At 34.9% G+C, this 23056-nt stretch overlaps 1 protein-coding gene across 1 annotated transcript in view; it reads right to left on the bottom strand.

Moving 5' to 3' along the window:
• Window positions 1-13813, bottom strand: part of ITPRID2 (ITPR interacting domain containing 2) — an 86734-nt gene extending 72921 nt beyond the window's left edge. The window contains 1 exon segment of the mRNA XM_079134565.1: window positions 13303-13813. The gene's annotated coding sequence lies outside the window, so the exon portion shown is untranslated.
• Between the last annotated feature and the right edge of the window lie 9243 nt (window positions 13814-23056).

Below are 23056 nucleotides of genomic sequence, written 5' to 3'. Positions count from 1 at the left end.
CTGTTGCTTGCGTAATAAAGAAGAATGTTTTGCTTTAACTAGAGACAGATGAGGCAAGTTTTTCAAGTCCAGGGAAAGCAGTAGGGGAATAGCACAAGGTAAGGAAGCAAGCCCAGCAAAGCCTGAGAAGCCAGGGCCTGAGCAAGCACAGGAGGGGCCAGGATGGCTAGTGAACAAGGATGCCTGTGCTGTGCAATAACGTCCTCATATCTCAGGAAAGACACCATATCTTCAACCCAGCTTGTACTAAATGTGTTTTCAGGAGATAAGTGAAAGTGCGTGCTCATATTTGGGTTCTTGAGGAATGAATAGAAAGTAATAGTTAAAAGAAGAGGGGATGGGAAAGAGATTTCTGCACCATGAGAGCTGAGAATGGAAGGGTAAAGTGAGGAGAACAACCCCCTTGAGATTCAGAACTCCCTGAGTGGAGCTCCTGGGAGGTGGGAATGATAGAAAGAGAAACAAGAATATTTTGTGTTTCACACTATATGAGAAACCCAGAGTATGGATAAAAGTGGGGCCGTTTTTATTCAAGGAAACTGAACTAGATGACTAGGGCCACATAGACAGTTGATCCCTCCTGTAGGCAAACACCTATGTGAGAAGTTTTTTTTTTTTTTTTTTTTTTTTTTTTTTTACAGATTGCATTTTGATTCACTGTACACAAATGGGGTACAAGGGTACAACTTTTCGTTTCTAAGGTTGTACATGATATAGATTCACTCTATTCATGTAATCATACATGTACATAGGGTAATGATGTCTGTCTCATTCCACCATCTTTCATATCCTCTCCCCTCCCCCCCTCATTTCCCTCTATGTAATCTAAAGTTCCTCCATTCTTCTCTTACCCCCTGCCCTGTCCCTCATTATGTATCATTATAAACTTATCAGGGAAGATATTCAGTCTTTGGTTTTTTGGGATTGGTTTATTTCACTTAGCATGATATTCTCCAATGGTGGAGTTTCAAATTGGTGCAGCCACTCTGGAAAGCAGTATGGAGATTCCATTCCTCAGAAAACTTGGAATGAGAAGTGTTTTAATGATCTTTTTAGAAATCTAACTTCTGAATTTCTTCATCCTTTATTTCTGTGCAAAAATGAAAGTACTCTATTTGAGATTCTAGGCTGTCTTGGATAAATGTCTAATGAATCAGAGTACTAAGAGAGATATTATCTTAGCTAGGCACCATGGTGCATGCCTATAATCCCAGCAGCTCAGGGAGGTTAAGGCAGGAGATCATGAGTTCAAAGCCAGCTTCAGCAGAAGTGAGGCACTAAGCAACTCAGTGAGACCCTATCTCTAAATAAAAAATAAAATAGGACTGGGGATTTGGCTCAGTGGTTAAGTGACCTTAAGTATAATCCCTGGTACCCACCCACCCAAAAAGAGAGCTATTATCTTGTTTTTTATTGTTTGAATTATTCTCCAGTGAAACCCCCCTGAATCAGGACAATTGACAAAATTAAATAATGTACTTGGATATTATCCTTATAGGTTAATTTAATACAGTTATGCCCATTCTGATATTCACAAGCTCCTGGAAATATCACTGTATTTACAAAGTTACTGATTTTCTCTGTGGTTACTTCAGGAACTCGAATGAAAAACAGATTACTTTTTCTCTTTGTAAAAAATCAATCTGCAGTATACATTTTTTTGGTTGTTTCTAATGTTCCTTTTAAAAATTTTTTTTATTTTCTCTAATTAGTTATACTTGATAATAGAATACATTTATGCATTTTGATAAGTCATACATAAATGGAGTATAATTTCTCATTTTTCTGATTGTACATATTATAGGATCACATTGGTCATGCACTCATGTATGTACATGAGGTAGAGAGGAGAGAAGGGAAAAGAAAAGGGTATAGGGGTAGGAAGCACAGTAGAATAAAACAGACATTGTTACTTCATGCAGTATACTTTTAATTTTCAAATAGTAGTTAATAAGATTGACCTTGAATACAAATTAGAAAATGAAGGGTTTTAAAGTTGAAAGTCATAGGCATTTAGATTGGAGTCTCCTCTAATTTGTACATTTATCAATTAAAGTTATAACACTATTACATTATTTTAGTTTTATAACATGTGTACATTTTTAACTTGGTATAAATCAGGTACTATAGATACTGCGGAAATTTTTATTTACTTTTTTCAGTAGTGACAAAAAATTATGAACATGGGCATTGTAACTGATTACCAACTCTCCTTGTTATCTGTTATCTGCCATGCATAATTTTCTGTAATGGACAATAAAGCTACATGGTGCCATTGAGCCAGCCTAACATTGTCAGCCAGATGGCAGTTAAAATGAAGAATATTTTTATCTTTCAAAGATAATGTAAATTATCACCAAGGCTGGTTCCTAATAGAAAAGACATGCTTCTAGAACTTTCATGTTAAACCAAGTCTACAGTAACACTTTGACATATTTGTAGTAATAGGCTTTCCATGCAGTTAAGTAAAACTCACTATCTCTAACTTTGCAATGAAATGACATTTTTTGCAACAGCTCCCCAAAACAAGAAGCAAACAAAACATTTCTGCTTTTGGACATAAACATTCAGGAAGTGAAACACAGCTAGCTCCTTTTCCTATTTCCAGTGTGTTGATTATATCATCTGAGCATAACTGGTTATTTTACAATCATCAAACATTTCCTCATAGTGATTGTCTTTGAATATGTCTGCCATCTGAGGCAATCTCAAGAACATCAATAGGTGGTTTATCAACAAAATTTTCTCTTTTTTCCCCCCACCCACAAAGTCATCAATGAAGAGTTGAACTCTTGAGAAAAGATTCCATTTGTTCATGTCCATGAAGTGGAATCACTAAAAGTTAATCCTTATGAACACTTTTATCACTACAGTATATTTTGAACTTTTCTGGAGAGTTTTAACAGAGTAGTGCTAGAGAGAAATATATTTATCATAAAAACTTGGGAAATAATGAAAAGTTGTATTTTATTAATTACAAGGGAAAAGTCAATGCCAATGTTAATGATTAGCATCAGTAACTATTATTTCCTCACAGACTAACACATGATATATTATTCAGTTTTCTTTTCTAAAACATACCAGTATTCAAATCTTAAAACCGGGGGAGGGGGGGAATGGTAAAATAAAAGATAACAATTCAGAATATCTCTCCCTATCAGCTTTAAATAGATTAACTTTGAGTGAAATTTTACCTAAAGATTTAAGATAACTGATGAAACTGGGGTCATGATTGAAGCCTGCTGTCCTTGTGGGGGTAGCAGAAGTGAGGAAGAATCCCTGACGCATCTCCCTCCCACTGCCCTTTCTTCATGATAAAGATCACAAAATTGTTTCAAAATTGCTTTATGATAAGTTGGAACTGTTGGAGTCAAAAGAGACTCTTACAGTCCTTCAAATTCTTTCTCTTACTTTCCACAAAAGAGGAAAAAAATTCAGAGAACGTGACTTGCCCAAGCTCACAAAGCTAAAAATAACGGGACAAGAGCTAGAAAATAGTGAGTAGGGAGTTTTTTCTGCTGATTTGTTACTATTGTTGTTAGTTCAAATATGTTAGTTTGGGTAGAGACTGATTCAGGTGAGCCAACTAAAAATACTTGTACCTGCTGTTTCCCAACATAACAAGGACAGAAAAAAATTTGGAACACAGGAATGAAAAGAAAAATGGTTCACAGAACAAGTGAGACACTGCATATGTGCTGTAATTTTTAAACTTCTGGGCCAAAATCACAGTTATGATCTTGGTAACGAAAAAGAATCTTGTTCCTGGAATGCTTGTAGAGACCTGAATTAGTCATAAGCTTCTTAGGAAAGAATTCATCCTTTGTTTGATACTGCAGTGATTCTTGATCAGAAAGGCAAGCCTCTTTTAATATTAGTCACACTGCCATTTCAGGTGTAACAAATCCCTTGGGAACCTTAAACTAAGGAATCAACTATTTTCAATGACGTTAGTATGGATTAGATGATCTCATGAGGTCTGTCCTTACTCTTTCTTTCCCTATGCCTATTGCTGCCAGCACAACAAACTTCACATGCTTGTTTAAGGGAATTAGAGGAGCCAGCAGTGATAGGATTTTAAATCTAAGATTTATTCAATAAGAGAAAGTTAATTTCAAAGTATTATCAAAATCATTCTTCTGAAAAGTTTAAATGAAGAGGACTCAAGTGCCAATATCCAGGACAAAACTTCACAACTTTGGACCAAATATTTGAATCATTTGATAGTTTAAGAGATAAGTCTAGCTTATGGTTTTCCTTCTTGATTCTCACCGCCTCATACATTTGAATTTATTACTGCCTGTAGCCAGAGGATAAAAATTCCTTTTTAATCTAATTTCACAGGTAGGTAGCTGACCAGAAACTCCATTTGGTTCTTAATTAAAGTTTTGCATTTTGATAGAAGACAAGAAAGCACCCTATTTTTCTGAATTCTCTAAGAATAAATTTTGCCTGATATTATATTAAAACACAACATTCAAAATAATGTGTGGCATCTTTCCTACATTCCAGAGACATACTTGAAATAAGTTATGCCAAAGAATCTAAAAATGGTGAAGGAAATTACAGAAGTGTTTGACTGTCATCCAAAAGATTCTTACAGTTCACTCAGAGGAAAATTTCCCTCCATCCCACAAGCATCCTAAGGCTCTGTACCAAAGAATGCTAAAAGGTTTTAACTAAGTGGCAAAATACATAACACATGGCAAACTATTTTTGAGTTAGTAACTGAACTTCTTTATGTATTCAACCACTTTATAAGTAAACATAGTAAGTAGAAAATAAAACAATATTAGGAATAATTTATATGTAATACAATCCATTCCATTTGGAAACAGCAAGGTTCCTCACTCTTATGGCCAATAGAAACTCTTCAATGCTTAAATATAGATCTGCAGGTCTCTTCTTATGCCACCTTGTCCTATTGAAATACTGCTGTAAACAACACTTCATGCTTATGAATTAACATGGAACTTGACAATGCTTTCTCTTCCCCATTTCAGATACTCTCATTGCTCTTGATGTAATCCCCAAGGACCAAAAGCTCTTTTAAGCAAGGTAACAAAAGAAGCATCTTTAATTGAAACTGGCTTACTCAGAGAACTCTAATAGTTATTATTCTCCAGCTCCTTAAGGATGCCTTATAAAGCTAATTGCTTCAAGTGTCCTCTCTTCACTTTCCCTGGGGAAACTAATGCAGAAAAGCTGGAGAAGTAACCTAACTGATAAGCCTTAGACTTGAAGTTTATCAGTACTTCTACTTAACCATCTGGTATCTCTAGGCTGCTATTGAATTTTAACTTTGGGTGGATTTTATTTTATTTTCAAGATTTTGGATCCTCTTTCCTCCAGAACTGTCCAACTTTGCATATAATAAGTAATAGATCTGAGCCATTTCTAAGAAGCCTTTCTAATATAAAAACTTGCTACTGCTGTGTGATAACCCTACCCCACCCCAGTCTTTTTCAGATTTAGAAAGTGCTGCAGAACCCAAGTCAATACAGAATCTTAAAATCTTGGGACAGTGCAGGGTGGGGAGCCTATAGTCTTTTAAACAATATTTAAATAAGAAAGAAAAAAGATAAGGCACTCAAAATAAAACTTCAATTACCCTTATTCAAAAATGGGAAAAAATAAATAAATAAAAGTTGAGGTCCCTTCCCTTTTCCAAGTCCTAGAAACATGTGGTCCCAAGAGAAACTGTTTTTTTTTTTTTTTTTTTTTGGTTTAGAAGATGAGAAGAGTTGAAGTTAAACAATGATCCTTTTTCCATTTCTTTAGGGGGAAAAAAAAGGCCAGCAAAGCAAATGCTCCATTGGACAAATTGTTTCAGCAGATGTTCATTGTCCCAGGGACAAAACAGCCCCTACATTGCAGCTTAGCATTTGTAAATTTAGAAGCTTGAATATTTTTAACTTGAAATGAACCATGTGTTAGAGTGAAATGTAAATATTAAAATCATTTATAAAAGCAAGTGGTTGCATTTTACTATTAAGTCCACAGATGTTGATGAAAGTTGTTTGAACTTCATACCATGATATGGTGATGGAACAGTCATAGCCCACTTCAGCTTTTCAACTTTTGTAGGGTTTTTTTTTTTTCCTCAGATCATTTACAATGGCACCCCAGAAGAGTATTAATTATTATTAATAATCACAGTACCATTTATAGAGTATTTGAGATATATTAGGCACTTAAAATTATCCTTGAGATAGGTGCTAATATCATGCCCTTTTAAAAATTATTTTTACAGACTGCATTTTGATTCTTTGTACACAAATGGGGCACATCATTTTGTTTCTATGGTTGTATACAATGTAGATTCATACCATTCATGTAATCATACATGTACATAGGGTAATGATGTCTGTTTCACTTCACCATTTGTCATACCCTCCCTCATTTCCCTCTACATAATCTAAAGTTCCTCCATTCTTCTCTCACCCCCAATCCCCCACCCCCATTATATATCATCATCCTCTTATCAGGGAAAACATTTTGGGGGATTGGTTTATTTCACTTAGCATGATATTCTCCAATTCCATCCATTTATCTGCAAATGCCATAATATTATTCTTCTTTATGGCTGAAAAATATTCCATTGTGTATATATACCACAGTTTCTTTATCCATTCATCTGTTGAAGGGTATCTGGGTTGGTTCCACAATCTAGCTATTGTGAATAGAGCTACTATAAACATTGATGTAGCTTTTTTTGAGGATTCTCAACACTGCTTTCCAGAGTGGCTGCACCAATCTGCAACTCCACCAGCAATGTAAAACTGTGCATTTTCCCCCACATCTATGCCAACATCTATTATTGTTTGTGTTCTTGATAATAGTCATTCTAAGTGGAATAAGATGAAATCTTAGAGTTGTTTTAATTTGCATTTCTCTAATTACTAGAGATGTTGCACACTTTTTCATATATTTATTAATCACCTCTATATCTTCTGTAAAGTGTCCAGTTCCTTGGCCCATTTATTGATTGGGTTCTTTGTATTTTTGGTGTAAAGTTTTGTAAGCTTTTTATAAATTCTGGAGATTAGAGCTCTATCTGAAATGCACGAGGAAAAGATTTTCTCCTACTCTATAGGCTCTCTTTTCACATTATTGATTGTATCCTTTGCTGAGAAAAAGCTTTTTAGTTTGAATCCATTCCATTTATTGACTCGTGGAATGGACCCACATTTTGACCCAGTTGTCCCACTCCTCAGTTTATATCATCCCCTTTTTAAAATGTACAAAGTAAGACTCAGAAATATTAAGCAATTTGCCTGGATCACACAGTCAAGAAGTAGTGACACTGGTATTTTGAATGCAGGCAGTCTGACTCTAGGATAGGGGTCGGCAAACTTTTTCCCTGAAGGGATAGGTAGTATTTAGGCTTTATGAGCTATTAACTACCTAACTAGGTCTTTGCAGCAGAAAAACAGACTTAGGCAATATGTAAATGAGGGAGCATGTTCCAAAGAAACTTCATGTATGTGACCACTGAAATTTAAACTTAAATTTAAATTAAATTTAATCCTGTGTGTCACAAAGTATTCTTTGGATTTTCCCCCCAACTATTTAAACATGCAAATATAATTCTTACCCTGTGGGCTATACAGAATTGGTCCATAGATTATAGTTTATTGACCCTGCTCTAGGCTCCTAATGACTATACTGTCTCTTAAAAAGTGTTTTTTACAATGGCTTTTAACAGCTAACACAGCTACCTCTACATTCTAGCCACATCAAGTCATATCACGTTTTTATCATATAGAATTATCTTGGGAATAGGATTTACTTTAGGTTGACTCATGACGTTTGCCAATATTGGGCTATTTTGACCTATAAAAGTGGCAGTCTCATATGTTTCAACATAATTTTTACCAATGTCTATTGCCTTAGGAGGTAACACTTTTTTATTTTATTAAGCAATTAAAGAACAGACTAGTGCTTAGGGGACATCCTATAAACTATTCTAGCATCAAATGCTTGGTACACTGGATGTTCTTTAAGGTTCTTTTAGCATTTTTTCTATCAAATGAAATATGACAATCTGTGCCTAAAGTTATAAAAGTAAGAGGAACATCATTTTATTACATAATTCCTGTATAGCAAATACTAAACTGTATTTTCACATTTAGTTTCCATAATGACAATTGAGGAAATGTGGGTTCCCAGAGACAAGATAAATGGCCCACGTTCAGAATGTTGCCTGGACTTGAAAAAAGAAGTGACTCTTGGCTTTGTTTGAATAACAAAGGCAATTTCTCTGCAATCTGTCAGTACCACTGTGACTTTTAAGAAAAAAATTAAGTGGTTTTCTATTTCAAAATCATCACTAGAAAACCAGTTATAAGCCATTATATTAGAATTTATCTCATTTTCCATAAACTTCAGAAAATACAATCAGTTTTCTAAAGTCATATATATATATATTGCTTTATGGAATTTTTTTATAACAAAAAACTCCTGGTTAGGAAAGATCTCAGTTTATTTCTAAATTGAGAAAAGAAGGTGAGAATTAGCTTCGTAAATGCAATATTTGTAAGTTAAATATTAGTTGAAAAGAGATAACTTTACAAAGTGAGATTTTTAGAGCATCAGATATTTCGTCATATTTTGACATATTAGTAGAATATTTAACAGGAGAATGCATATATTCCTGCAGATAGTAAGAAAATAAGCACCAAGGAAGGGAAAAAAATCTATAAGGTAAAATAAAAAATATGTAGATTGGAATATTAAAATTATAATATTTTGCTTCATTTAAGCTTCTGAGTCTCTAAGACAGAAGCTAATGCTTTTATCCATGGCTATTGAGGAATCAGCTGTAAGATAATTATGGATTCTAAAGAGTTCTCCAGGGATAAAATACCACCAGAGAAAAGAATTACTCTGAGTTCAAGTTGCCCTAGAAATAGACATTATTGCTTTTCTTTTCTTCTTTTTCTTGCCATTTGTCTTGTTTCATTTTTCTTTCTTTCTTTCTTTCTTTCTTCCTTTCTTCCTCTCTTTCTTTCTTTCTTTTTTCTTTTCTTTGGCATAGCAAATAAATTAAGTTTTAAGCATGACTGACCTCTTTCCTCTTGCAATTTTCCATCTTTACTTTTTCCTTAAGAGCCAAATTGTCTATTTTTACTATCACTGGTTCAGCTCATTAAATATTTTATTTTCCTCCATTCAAAATTTACTCCAAAGTCAGACTTTTAGAATGTACACCAAGTAAGTTATAACTGCAAACAGTTTGACATAAGCAAAAAGTGAAGTTCAGAAATTAATGGACAGGTTCTTGACAGTTCCCAAGAAACAGAAGGTGTGTGTGAAAGAAAAAAAGGAAGCATAGACAAACTTTCTTAACTATTTATTTTTTTGTTGTTGAAATTTAATTTTTAACATATGGTAGAACAAGATCGAAATGGTTAAAGAAAATGGGGATTTTTCTGATTTCCACTAGAACATAATCACCATAAAAGTAGTTTTTATCTTATTCACTCCAGAATTCTGAACACAAAACATTTTCTAGAACATGATAGGTGCTCTATAAGTATCTGTAGAATGAATGAACGATTATTAAAGAATGACATTGGACACGGAAATCCAGGACAGTCAATAAACAGATGATTATTGTCTTGCCTTAATGAATCCTTCTTTATTCTCAAGTAGAAGCAATAAGGGAAATAATCTAAGAGTCATTCACACAAAGCACTATTTAGTAATATGGCTATGACATGAGCTTAAAGATAATGTGACCATTGTCATTTTGGTACTGGTAATAATCAAGGAAGGGAAAACTGGATAATCCAGTCAGATCATGATTCCTAGACTTTAAACATATAGGTTCCAGAAAGTTTAATTAAAAAATAGGTGTGAGCCTATAGGCAAAATATTTAAAATAAAAGGAATGAAGTCACATGAAATTTCAAGATGTTCTCAAAACAAAATTCTGAGTATTTAGCCATGATATGTGAGACCTGTAAAGCAGGATTTCTTATTATTGACCTTTGGAATTGGACACTTTTTGTTAGGGGAGAGTGTCCTGTGCATTGAAGATGTTTAGCAGCCTTCTTGCTGCCTACCCACTAGATGCCAGGATTACCCAAACCCCTCTGTTGTAATGAATGAAAAACATCTTTAGTCATTGCCAAACTGTTCACTGCTAAAAGGAAAAGGGGGTAGACCGAAGAGAGAACATGCTCTTAGGGTATAGAAAAGTTATAGGAAACGTGGATAAAAGAACATATAAGAGTGGTTAAAAAATCAGATAATTACAGTTGAGGAGAGTTAAAAATCTCAGTTTAACATAATGTTTAAGGGAAAAAGATGAGAATATCCCTTGTGGCATATCAGAGCAAGACAAAGGTTGGTACTGTTTATATGTAAACAACAGAACAATTACAATTACTAAAAGAAGTGCATATATCTTTTCCATTAAGGCAAATCATATAAAGAAGCAGAGAATAAGAAGGTACTGTATTATTTTACATATTATTCTGAATTTCTAAAGTAGGATAAATTTTATATCAAAAGACTACAGGGAAGTTAGCAATTAAAGGCACAAGGATGTTTTTTAGAAGTCTTCACAATGATGTTTAAGAGATGTATCATAAGGCAAATATCCCAGTTCTCAAAAGAGGGAAAAAATAGGTGGTGTTGAAAAGTTAATAAGTTACCTAGTAAGAATTCTTGAAGCAATTGGAGAACAATGATAAATGCTGGGTCCCTGCAATATAAGGATTGATTTTCAAAAACCTACTTGAGTCCACAATAAATGAAAGATATAAAATTTACCTTGTATTTGACTAGGAGTTTGAATAGTAGATTGGAGGAGTAATGCTGTAAGCAGTTTATCTTGATTTCTACAAAGCCTCTAGGTTCCCTGTGTTCTTGCAGAAAAACTGTAGAGGCATGGGCTGGCTGATAATATGGTTCATGTCCTCTAAACCATCAGCTAACCAATCCCCCCACCTTTACACACACGTCCCTTCATAATGCTTTTGGGAACCTTCTCAAAGGCTTCTCAACGTTTTAAAGTCATTAGATTCAATAATCAATAGGTGCCATTTATTTTATGATATTTCTATCACAATGATCTATTCACTATCAATGTAGTTCAATCTCTTCAGAATTAATGTTGAAACAAAAATTTTATAGATCGATTGCCATCCCAATCTAGATGGACTTCATTCCATTTGAAAATTCTTAACCTATGGAGAAGCAACCAATATTAGTTAATGTTTGCTTAACAACAACAAAAAATGCCACTCAGAAATGAAATCAAACTGGTCATGGTGGTGTATATTTGTAATCCCTGTGACTCAGGAGACACAGGCAGAAGGATCACAAGTTTGAGACCAACTTCAGCAATTTAGTGAGGTCCCATCTCAAAATAAAATTAAAAAGGGTTGGATATAGCTTAGTGGTAAAGCACCCCTGAGTTCAATTTCCAGTAGCACAAGAAAAAAAAAAAAAAAAAGGAAAAATGAATAAATCAAGAAGTGCAATCGTTTGTTGCACTATTAAATATTTCTGGTATAATTATTTTTAAAATGTTATAATTACTTTGTCATATTGTCAAAAAAGAAATAGTGTGCTAGATATGTAGATATGATAAATTTGTCTCTGGGATATTGTACCAGTCTGGAATTTTGCTCTACTCCATCCATCCCATATGTTCACATGTCACCTTGGTCTGACAATTGCAAAAAAGTAAAAATTAAAAAAATAAGAATAAGCAAAAATTTACCAGCACAGATAGTTTAAGCACTATAGACCAGTATATTAAAAGTATATATTCAGAGTGAAGAGAAGTTTTTAACAAGGTGAAGCAAGAAATGTAAACTATAATGGAGTTGTTTAATTACATCTTACTAGGAATCAAATACACAGTCCTAACAAATCTAAAAATGGTAAGTTACACTAAGCATAGGTAACAATAAACCATGAGATTTATGTAAATGCACTGCTTCAGTTTTACTACTACATATATAAAAAAATAGTGTGATGAATTTATGATAGCTGATGATACTGTGATGATTTTAGTTCATTAAAAATGTATAGGACTTCAATAAAGGAGACTCTAGCTTCATGAGTTAAAACTAAATGAATGTTACATGTTCCTATTCAACTATAATTTCATCAACATTATTCCATGTAATAGTTTCCTTACAAAAGTCTTGGTTCATTTGTGGAAAACTCAAATCATATTGTCAGGTAAAGGCATGCTGAAATAATTTCTCTTCAGCATCAATGAAGGCTCACATTTCATAAGTCATACTTATACTTAGGTGGCTTCAAACCTTGAACAAATGGAAACTTACCTAATGAGACAACAAATATTTGACCTGACTTGTATCCATTTGGGTGATCTTCCTTTTAAAGGAAATAAGTTCCTGAAAAAACTCAGAAGCATGCAAAACAGGAGGTGAAATATGACTTTGGAAGAAAGGATCAATAACTTCATTCAGCTAGGTTCATCTGTGAACACCTGTTTCAACATATAGTGTACCCAGCCTCTGTGATGTTAAGTATAAATTCACAGGATTGCTGCATTTGCTTGAGCCTAAGAAAGCACAACCTCCTTAACATCAGAAAGATGATTTGACCCGACAAACAACCCAGTCCTTTTTTTAAGTTTCACCCGGTGTTACCCACAGTGAGCACTGTGTTTGTGAGCCTGGGAGCTACTACTTGAACCAAGAATTGCTGTTTTCCTTCCTGAGGATGAAGGATGACCTTTTTAAATTCGTTTGTTTCTATCATACCTATTATGAGCTCCACTCAGTGTATGGACCCTGATTTTATCTAAATTTTCAAGAAAATAGCAGAGGGAAAAATAATGAAAAAATGTGTTTTTTGAGAGACAAATAACCAAGTTATACTTATGTATAAGATTAAGAAATCTTTGTGAAGGTCACAAAATATAAAGCTTATTTCATTGCTAGAACCAGTCACACAAGATTTGAAATCTTTTCTCCAAATAGAAATGATGATATTTGCTTCTATAGCAATAATATCAATATTTTAACCCTAAACACACAACCTCGTTATTTAAATGAATTTACTAATCTGAAACCAAGAAGAAACAAACTCTAGATCCATTCTCACAGACGATATTATCTCTACCTCTTCATTTTTTTCCCCTTCAATTTAAAACTGGAAGAAAATCAATTTAGCATGATTTTACATGAAGCTATCTCAAGTAAAGTCATTACTTTAAATCTGCTTATTCACTCAACATAAAAGCTTTTAAGTGATTTAGGAAAAGTGAAGCACAAGGAAGAAGGTAACACTTTCAAAGCCAAATCTTACCTGGAAAATTGAAATGGAACAACACCCTTCTAAGTCCTCTTGATTTGTGCTACTCTCCTCAAGGGACAACTAAATCACAGCAGCCTATATTCTTAAACCCTAAAAGAAAAATCAGGAAGCTTGATCTGTGCACATAATGGCCTGCATAATGTAAGAAAGCTCCGTTTCTTGGCAACTAGAAAACAATCCTTTTCAATTAACTCACAGCTATTGGCCCACATTTGTTGTTAAACACAGAGTAAAGAAAATGTTTTAAGAACTGAAAAGAACCTGGTTGTAGCTCAACAAGAAAGTAAGATCAGTTTGCTCCTTTTGGAAACATTTTAAATTAATAGACTTCCTATTCCCACTGCCTCTTTCTTACAATCATCTGTTGACACCTCCATTCTCACCTTCATGTTGCAAATTCTTTACCTAAAGCCCCATTCTGGGATAGTTGAATCTACTGTTCACTAAACAGTGAATAGGCAAAAGGTACTTTTGCAAGCCAGGGGGATGTGATGTCATCCCAGTCTTGATCATTTCAGTACCATATTTTATTTTCTAAAATATCAGCTTGAATCTAGCCCTGGATGCTCATTAGGATACACAATTCAAAGAGTTGTATGTTATATTCTCTTAGCTTTTAAAGACTGCCTCCAGCAGGCACTGACTTTAGGTGATGGCTGAGAAGTACAGTTGTGCTAGACTGATTTTATGTTAACTTGACAGTTTGGGGGGATTTAAATATACTTGGGAGAATCTGATGATTTTGGACCATTTTCTTAGGGAGCCCTGTATTCGCACATACATATTTGAACCTGCATATATCAGTAGGGTTCTGCACGTCGGACCTCTTTTAAGGAATTTATTCTAAAAGGCAATTGTGAGGACAGAATAAATTATACATAGATAATTTTTGCTTTTAAATTTTCTATTTATAATGGTAAAGTTTTAACTATCTGGCCTAATTATATCTCTCAAAGGAGAAGATAACTTAAGATGGATTATTTTCATATCCAACTAAAGACAAATTGGATGAATTTTGCCTTCATAACCCTCCCCCCACCACAATACTTTGCCAGGATTGAACAAAAATGCATACTATGTATGGAGCTTTACCTCCAACAGGTCTTTCATTTCTTTTTTCCTCATTTTGTGTCATCTAGATTTACCTAAAGTGTGTCTGTATTGTCCTGTTATCCCTAATGGACAATTCTCCTTAGGTAATATTTTAAAACTGTAGACTTCTAGAGGTAGAATCTTAGCACAAAGCGCTTTCTTTGATGGTGGGAACTTGAAGCAGTGTTGTAAACTGTTGAAGGTGATGTATTTGGGTAGACCTTCTGGCACCTTCAACTTAGACTTTCAACAGCTGTGTACACTTTCCACAGGGAGAACTGGCTGGGATAATTTTACAAGTGTTTCTTTAGCCTTAGTACTGACTCTTCACTGGCTCTATGACCTCAGGCAGATTTATTAAACATTTTCTCAGTTCCCTTATCTGTCAAATGAAGGTCATAATATTTATATCATGGGGTGCTGTAATGATTGACCAAGATTACATATGTAAAGTTTCTTAAACTTTACACCAAATTAAGCTATATTATAGTATTCTGGAATTTAATAAATTTCAAGTTTTTTCAAAATTACATGATTCCTATGTAAAAATCTAAAGTAATGTAAATAAATATTTTGAGATATGTCATATAAAATTATTTTTCTTCCTTTTACTAGATTGCTACTCATTTACTATCTAATCTAATTTCTAGAGCTTTTATAAGCCCTTTCACTAAAAAAGAAAATACATTATTATTTTGAAAAGTGGAAAATTCCTCATCTTCCTGAAAAAAAAAAATACATTCACTTTGAATATATGGAGTTAATGCACCTAAAGTCATAGAAAAGCAGAAATTCTGCAAAAACCTTTTCTTACAAACCATTTTATTATATGCAGTGTAATTATTACAGTATTCACAAGCCTTTCTTCTTATGTTCTTAAAATGTATGGATCATTTGCTTTGGCTTTTGGCATCCAATTGGATGTATTTTTAAACAGCAGCTGCAAATCCTAATAGTTGAGAGGAAATGCATGCTTTTCTCTATTTCTCTATGTAAACATAGTCCTGCCAAACTGGGACATCAAAACTCCCTCGTCTAATCTTCTCCAGCTTAGAAGGAAGCTTTCATCATAGGTCTTAGTCCATTCCACTAGGCAGTTCTCTCAGTCAAACTACCATACTCTCTCTCAGCTAGGAAATAATTTATAATTATTAGTAAGAGACCAAACGATCCCCTCTTCTTAGAAGGAAATGGATTCAGCTACTCAACTATTTATCTGCTTGGTGCATGATAGTACCTCCCTTGTTGCTTATTTCTGACACTCCTGATTTGCCCCAATCTCTTGAAACAGCACATTCTGACACAGGATGAATTAACCTATGAAATCTAAAAAAAAAAAAAAAAAAAAAAAAAAAAAAAACAAACAAAAAAAAAACACCAGGGGGAGAGTTTTTATACAAAATTGTAGAAATCTGGAAATTGTATCAGAAATACTCTGGAAAACATCAGTCTAATGTCTTCCAGAAGATTGTGTGTGATATGGAAGCAGTGGTATATAAGCTGTTGGGAAATGTGAATTCCTCCTCTCAAGTTCTACAACAATCTAAAGCACAGAAACATTCCCCATTACACCTCTGAGAAAGCCCTCAAGTTCATCCTGAACAGTACATAAACAGAATGATAAATAGCATTTATTTGTAACTTCCACGTTCCTTTGGTTTTTTTGGTTTTTTTTTGTTTTTTTTTGCAGTGCTGGGGATCCAACCCAGGGCCTTGTGCATGCAAGGCAAGCACTCTACCGACTGAGCTATCTCCCCAGTCCTCCTTTGTTTTTAATTCAAGTAAAATGTTGAAAAATAATCTACCATGGAGGTATTAGCATATTAATATGAATAAAATCAGTGCTATTATGCAAAGATATATAAATGCCACAGATAATCCTTCCACAATTTGTAAATTTTTGGGCAAGACATTGAATCTCATATACAAATTGATGAAAACTCTCATATACAAAATGATTTTTATGGATAGTATGAAACACTTCACAAAATACATTATATAAGCATTGAACAAAGATAGAAATAAAAATTTATTAGATTATAGGCAGTCAAAATATAGCAAACCAAATCAAATAGTTGATTTATTTTGGAGCAAAGAAAAAAAATGGGTTTAAGAAACTGCTTGGATGCTCATCCGAAGGGTGCTACTGCTGTAATTTAAGATTCTAATTTTTAAACTTTATAAGAAAAGTAACCTGGGAACCTTTTCAAACATGCAGGGTCTGAAGCCCCAGTCCTAGAGATACTGATTGAATATGTCCTGAGCGAGGCCAAGGAATCTGCATTTCTGTAGGTTCCCAGCACTGACACAGATGGGCTTACGGTCCTGAGATGGGCTTACTCCTGAGAACTACTGATGCAAGTACACCTGGGTAGCTATGGTCTCCACCCCTTCAACAGAGGGAACATTTGAATGATTGAAAGAGAAGGAAGGTGGTCAAAAGGAAGAAACAGAAAAATATAGTTCAGCCTCCCTGCGTTAGCAAACAGAACAGAGAAACATGAAAAATTACAAAGAGAAGGTGCAGACATACCTATGATGGATTCCTTTTTCCTACCAGTATCATCATTTAATGTATGGCACAGAAGCCTAAGTCCTTACAATAGAACAGCAGGCTGGCCTTCTCTTACCACAGCTTATTTCTCCCTACTCTGACACTTTGCCTGCTGTCCTTCAAGCACAATGACCTTCTCTACTTCCCTCATGTCTTTCCTTAACTGTCATCTTCTGGAAAATACTTTCTAGACAGCCTGCTGTAAGGTGGAACCTCTGTCCACCCCCAATGACATTCCCTGTTCCTTTTCTATATTATTTTCTCTTTATTATTTTTATTTATTTATTTATTTATTAGTTGTCAATGGACCTTTATTTTATTTATTTATATATGACGCTGAGGATCGAACCCAGGGCCTCACTCATGCCAGGCAACTGCTCTGCCATTAAGCCACAACCCCAGCCCTGTCTTCATCATTTATCATCACATTCTATATTTACTTATATTGCTTGTTTTCTGCCTGTCCCTTTAGACTATAAGCTCCAGTTATCAGAGATTTTGATCCATTTTGTTTATTGGTATACCCCCACATCTGGAATGTGTACAACCTGGCACATTGTAATCACTATTGCATAGGATTTAAGATAAAATGCATGGCATTGTTAACATTTAGGAGCGGAAAGGACTTATTCAGTACTATAAGCAAAGAAAAAGAAAACATGTAAAAGACTTTTTCAAAAATTCCTGTGTACCCTTCCAGGGGGACATCCAAGTATGGGAACCTTTCTGATATCTTAATGCTTCAAGGTGTATTTGTTTTCTACTTTTTCATGAAGGCGAGCCTGGGAAGTTATTGTTTAACCCTATCCAAAGCTAATAATTGGGTTACATTAGCCTTGGGGAATGAAAAACAGGAAACATTTTATCAAGGCTCATAGATTCATAAGTAATATTTTAAATGGTAGTGTGAAGGGTGTTAAAAGAACTGTTCCTTTTTACACAATGGCATGAATATGAAATAAAAATCGATGTTTTGTCGAAACCTTAAAAAAACTAGAAATTTGCTACTTAAACTGCATTTCTTTAATTCATGGCTAACTTTGATTATTGTTTTTTAACAAAACTATTATAGAAATGTCTTAAGTACTAGAAATGATTATTATAATCAGTAATGGCAAGATTATATTGCATTATATAGCAGTATGATTTTCTTCAAAACAGTCTAACTTGTGAGAGTTAAAAACAAAGACGACTTCATCAGTTCATTCAAAAAAGGAGGAGCATCTTGCCCATCTGAGAGTCTTTTCTCCACTCCTTCCCCCGCTCTCAAGTCCCTTCTTATTTGTATGTCATATGGAACTTTCCTCCCACAATAAAATGAAAATAATTCTCTAAGTTGGCTGCAGTGACAGGTGACAGCATGGTGTTTTTCTAGATGTTTCACATAGTAGACAGCTGAGCCTTGTTCATAGAATAGACCTCTGCCCATTGGTGCACAGAAGTGCTTGTGAGGAGGCACCAAAGTACCATTGGGCAAGAAGTGGGAGCAGGACATGAGAAAAGTTTCTGACTGCTCTGTTCTATGTATAAAAGACTCTCTCAAAGTGACATCTATCCCCATATGCCTCCTATCATTCTGATCCTATTCCATCCTGGTTTTGAATCTTCAAAATTAAAAAATCTATCATCAATACACTAACAAATACCCATCCCATCCACATTACTCCTCCAACAATGTTCTCTATATGCTATGTCAAAACATTGTCATTTTCTCTGTGTCTGTCTTCCTGTCTGCCCTCCCCCCCCCACACACACATTGAACAAGTATGCTCACTCTTATCTGGCTTGTTGAGAGTGCATCTACTCTGTATTAAGCATGGATAAAAGAACTGTGTATGATATCTTATTTGACCCTTTTGACAACCCAAGAAGGTAATGCCTTTATCTCTTATTACAAATGAGGAAAATGAGCCACAGGGAGGTTATGTAAATTTTCTAAAGTCATGGTTATTCACCAGAGAGGTTAAAACTAGATCTTCCTAACTTTAAAATCCATGCTTTCAACTACCACATTATTTAGCTTCTCCTCAATCCCTGCTATGTCCAACAACAAAGAATTTCTACTTGAAAATTCCTGCTACTTTTGTGTATTAAATAAATAATAACATAAATTAGAATGCCTGATAAGTTCACTGCTTATGACTCTGAATATATTTTCATTAACTCAATTAGTTTTTTTGGCTATTTAAAAAACACCATCAAGTGCTTTAAGTACAAAAAAGGCAAACATTTTTTCTTGCAGTCTTATGTAATGATGTGCAATTTAGACTTAATCCATTTAGTCCAGAGATAGGAGACTGACACTGTAAACAAATCTCATTGTGTTCCTTTGTGCTGCCATAACAAGGTAGTTAAAGGATGAGATTTTGACTGGTAGATAAACTTCTTGGCATCACTATACATGCATTACAGAAATTGTTTTGTTTCAGAGCATTTAAACAAGATGCCTGACATTTTTCAGTAGATATTTCCACTTATAAACACAGTAACTTGTTAGGTGGGAGTGTTAAGGGGCAATAACAAAGGGTTTCTAAGGCTTTTGTCCTGTTTATAACTCCATATGAGTATAAAAAGTACACTTACTAAAACTCATCCTGAATAAGAATCTAGGAATTGAGACTTGGTATATAGTATTCTTATCATTCCTCTCTTTCACATCAAGAATTTCTCTGTAAACAACAGCATAATAAAATCAAAGCACATTTTTACTCTCAAACTAATATGGAACAAAGAAAGACATTTAGCCAGGTATCTTTGTGACCAGAGTTGCTCCCTAGAATGTCATCCCTGGAGAGAATCCATAGTTCTTCCAGATCACTCGAGGCTTCTACCAGTTCATCATAACTCCATTTATTTTTGAAGTACAGAAAATTGACTGTTTTTCAAAAACACAAATAAAAGTTCTAGCCATGTAGGAGTCTCCTTTGGGCCTAGGAAAAGAACCAAACCCTTTGTTTTTAGGCAGACAGAGGCTTATATCATTCAAGGCAGACAATGGTAAGTCAACAGCAGTCTTTTCTCTCCTCAAAGCTCCCAAACAATGCTTCACTAGTTTGTGTTTGGTGCAAGTTAGCAAGGTTCCTTGTTTTCTTAAATGGCTACAAAATTCTTAGATATTCCTCCCATTAAGAAGTGGGTATATATTCCTCAACTTTGTATCTGGGATGATTTGTAACTATGAAAACTAATAGAGTACAAGATAAATGATATATGTGACTTCCAAGCCTAGGTCATAAAAGTCAATATAGTTTTCACCTTGATCATGAGAATTCTTCACTTGAGGTCCTGAGTTGCCATGAGGTCCAATTCCAAAAAACTGCAGTGATGTGAGGAAGCTAAGCCATATGTAGACACTGGTCACCTGCTTAACTGAGTGCCCACTGACAGTTAATGAGAGCATTAGCCATGAGAGGGAGTTTTGGACAATGAGTCCTATTGAGCCTTCAGATGATAGTAGCCCTGGCCAACATTTGGTTACAACTGCAAGAAAGGCTCCTAGTAAGATCTACCCTACTGAGCTCTTCCCCAAACTATTCATAAAAATTATGAGCAAAACAAAATGAATGTTGCTTTATATGAGAGGGTTTTGAGTAGATTTACTATGTAGAAAGAGTAACAGAATTGCATTATCTGGAATTAGGGTATTTCCAGGACCAATGAGTCTCAAAGAGGCTATCATTGTAGATTTAAAGGAAAGTAAAATGAGCTGCAGGCTAGAAGATAAGAGACCTTGGTTGTGTATGATGGAAAGGTTAGGAAATCTTCACCTGTAGAAAACAGAGATGTCCTAATTGATCTGGCTAGCTAAGGATATTTCTGGGCTGAATGTTGAAAGTGATGACCAATTTCTTTTAGCTGTACAGCATAAAATAAAGATGGAAGGATGTAAGCTAAGGGAGAGGTTATTCAATTTTCAGGCAGGATAAACACAAATGAAAATAGGGCAAGATTTGCAGGGTTTAGAAATAAAATTATTTTCTATATCTAGTCTGTTTCAGGAGAAGTCTCTCAGAAGTAAGAAAGAATCTTGGAGCAAGAGTAAATCCAGAAAAACTTGCTCTCAAGATAAATATAAAGTTGAGTTTATGAGTGTAAAGTCTTTCTTAAGAAGTTAGATTTAAGGTGATTTCCCATAGTGTCTTTCAAAAAGCCTTCTATGAATTTTCAGGATGTGCATCAGAAAGCATCTATTTTACATAATATTCTTTAATGAATCTTAAATATTCCATAGCCACCTCATAGGGAACCCCAGGTAGAGATCTTTGAGATCAACTGTGAAGTTTTTGTATAAGGACACACTGTTCAGGCAAAAACTATTTTGAATATCTTAAGCAAAAAATGTATCATACTATGCTATGATCTTACAATATCCTAAGTTATGGATGAAGAGTTTTGTTTTGTTTGTTTAAGAAGTTCACCTCTATAGACCCTAAAATAGAATGTTCTGTTTTGAAAACACATCCTCATTGAATCAGGCTTAGGGAATAGTCAGAAAGATTTTGGAATTTGAAGGGAGCAATTCATGATACAGTGGGGGCAGTTTTCAGAGGTAAGGATGTCTAGGAAATTTAAAGTTTACTGGACTTGGCATTAGGAGGTACACATGCTCTTAGTCCTGCCAGGGCTGCCCTTCTGTGATGAAACCCTACAGAGAGTTGAAAGTATACTTGATACCATGGAGAACTGCTGGAACTCGTATATCCACTTGCCCACCATGTACCAACAGGAAGGAGAAAAGTTCTCTGGAAATGTGTTAATACTGGAGTCTTATGCAATAAGCCACATGACAAGGTGCTATTGAATAGTTTGGAAAATCAGGTTCAAGTAAAGCATGTTATTGCAAGAGCAGTTTACAGTAAGGCATTATTGGGGAAACTTGAGAACTCATGGGAGATCTAAGTTCTTGTTAGCAAAGCTTTATTCAAGAAAAAAAGAGAAAGAAAGAAAGAAAGAAAGAAAGAAAGAAGGAAAGAAAGGGAAGAATGTTTTCTTTATAGAACCAAATGGAATGGCAGAGTCAAACCAGAGGTTTAGAGGGCCTTGGGAAATTTGATAATGCTGGATTAACAGCCTGCCCAGCAATCAACTTCCTTGCAGGTTATGTCCCGAGGAGTGGTTTTCAACCTCCATTTTCACCTTGAGATCCAGAAAAAGTGGGGAGTCCTAGTGCAAGACTGTGTCCACTAATTTTCTTTTAGTTTATGAGATCTGATCACAGAATCATTTTGACTATCCACATGCAAACTACCTTTAACTAAGAGGCACCCACTCGTATGCTGCACATTCAAGAAAATGTTAGGGTTTCCACGTAAAATAAAAGTAATTGCCTTCCTCTCTTTTCAAATTTCGTTATAGTTTAGTTATTTATTTTTTTTTTTAAGTAAATGACACTTGCTTTGAGATTCTTTCCTTAGCCATTGAGGAGTTAAGATCAGAAAATAAGGAAACCCAAGGAGACCAGTCATTTCAGCAAACAAAATTCCCCCATAGATAATCTGGTTCTTTCTTTTTGTAGGAGACAGATGCAGGGAGGAGCTAAAAAGAACAGAAACTGATGTTCCTTCCCTGTGCGTAGGAGTTATTAACCCAGAAGCGAGCCTTAGTTCAGAGAGTGGGAAAGATGACCACACCACTGGTGAGAATTTAATTTTTCCAAGCCCCATATTCTCTCATGCTATGATCCTCAAGCTAGGGACAACTGTGTAGCCCCCATACCTGAAACCCACATATCACAAGAGATGTCCACTGATGTAGAGAGACTGCCATGGTTTGAATATGGTTTGTCCTCCAAAGGCTTACATACTGGATACTTGGTCCCCTGTCCTGGTATTGAGAGTTGGTGGAATTGGGAAGTAGGGCCTAGTGGTATACGTGAGGTCACAGGGATACCACAAGTGGAAGGGATTAATGCTCATCTCTTTGAAATAGACTCAGTCTTATGGAACAGGATTAGTTACCTTGAGCATAGGTTGTCATAAGACAAGGTCACCTAACATTATTGGCCTCTGTGTTCTTACACAAACCTTCACCATTTGATGCCATCCATCATATTATGATGCAAGAGGCCATCACTCAATGTAGCCACCCAAGCTTAGATTT

This window comes from Sciurus vulgaris (assembly GCF_902686455.1).
Source record: "Sciurus vulgaris genome assembly, chromosome: 3".
Lineage (NCBI taxonomy): Eukaryota > Metazoa > Chordata > Mammalia > Rodentia > Sciuridae > Sciurus > Sciurus vulgaris.
Note: the sequence above shows the minus strand (reverse complement) of the source record. Positions and strands in the feature narration are given on the sequence as shown.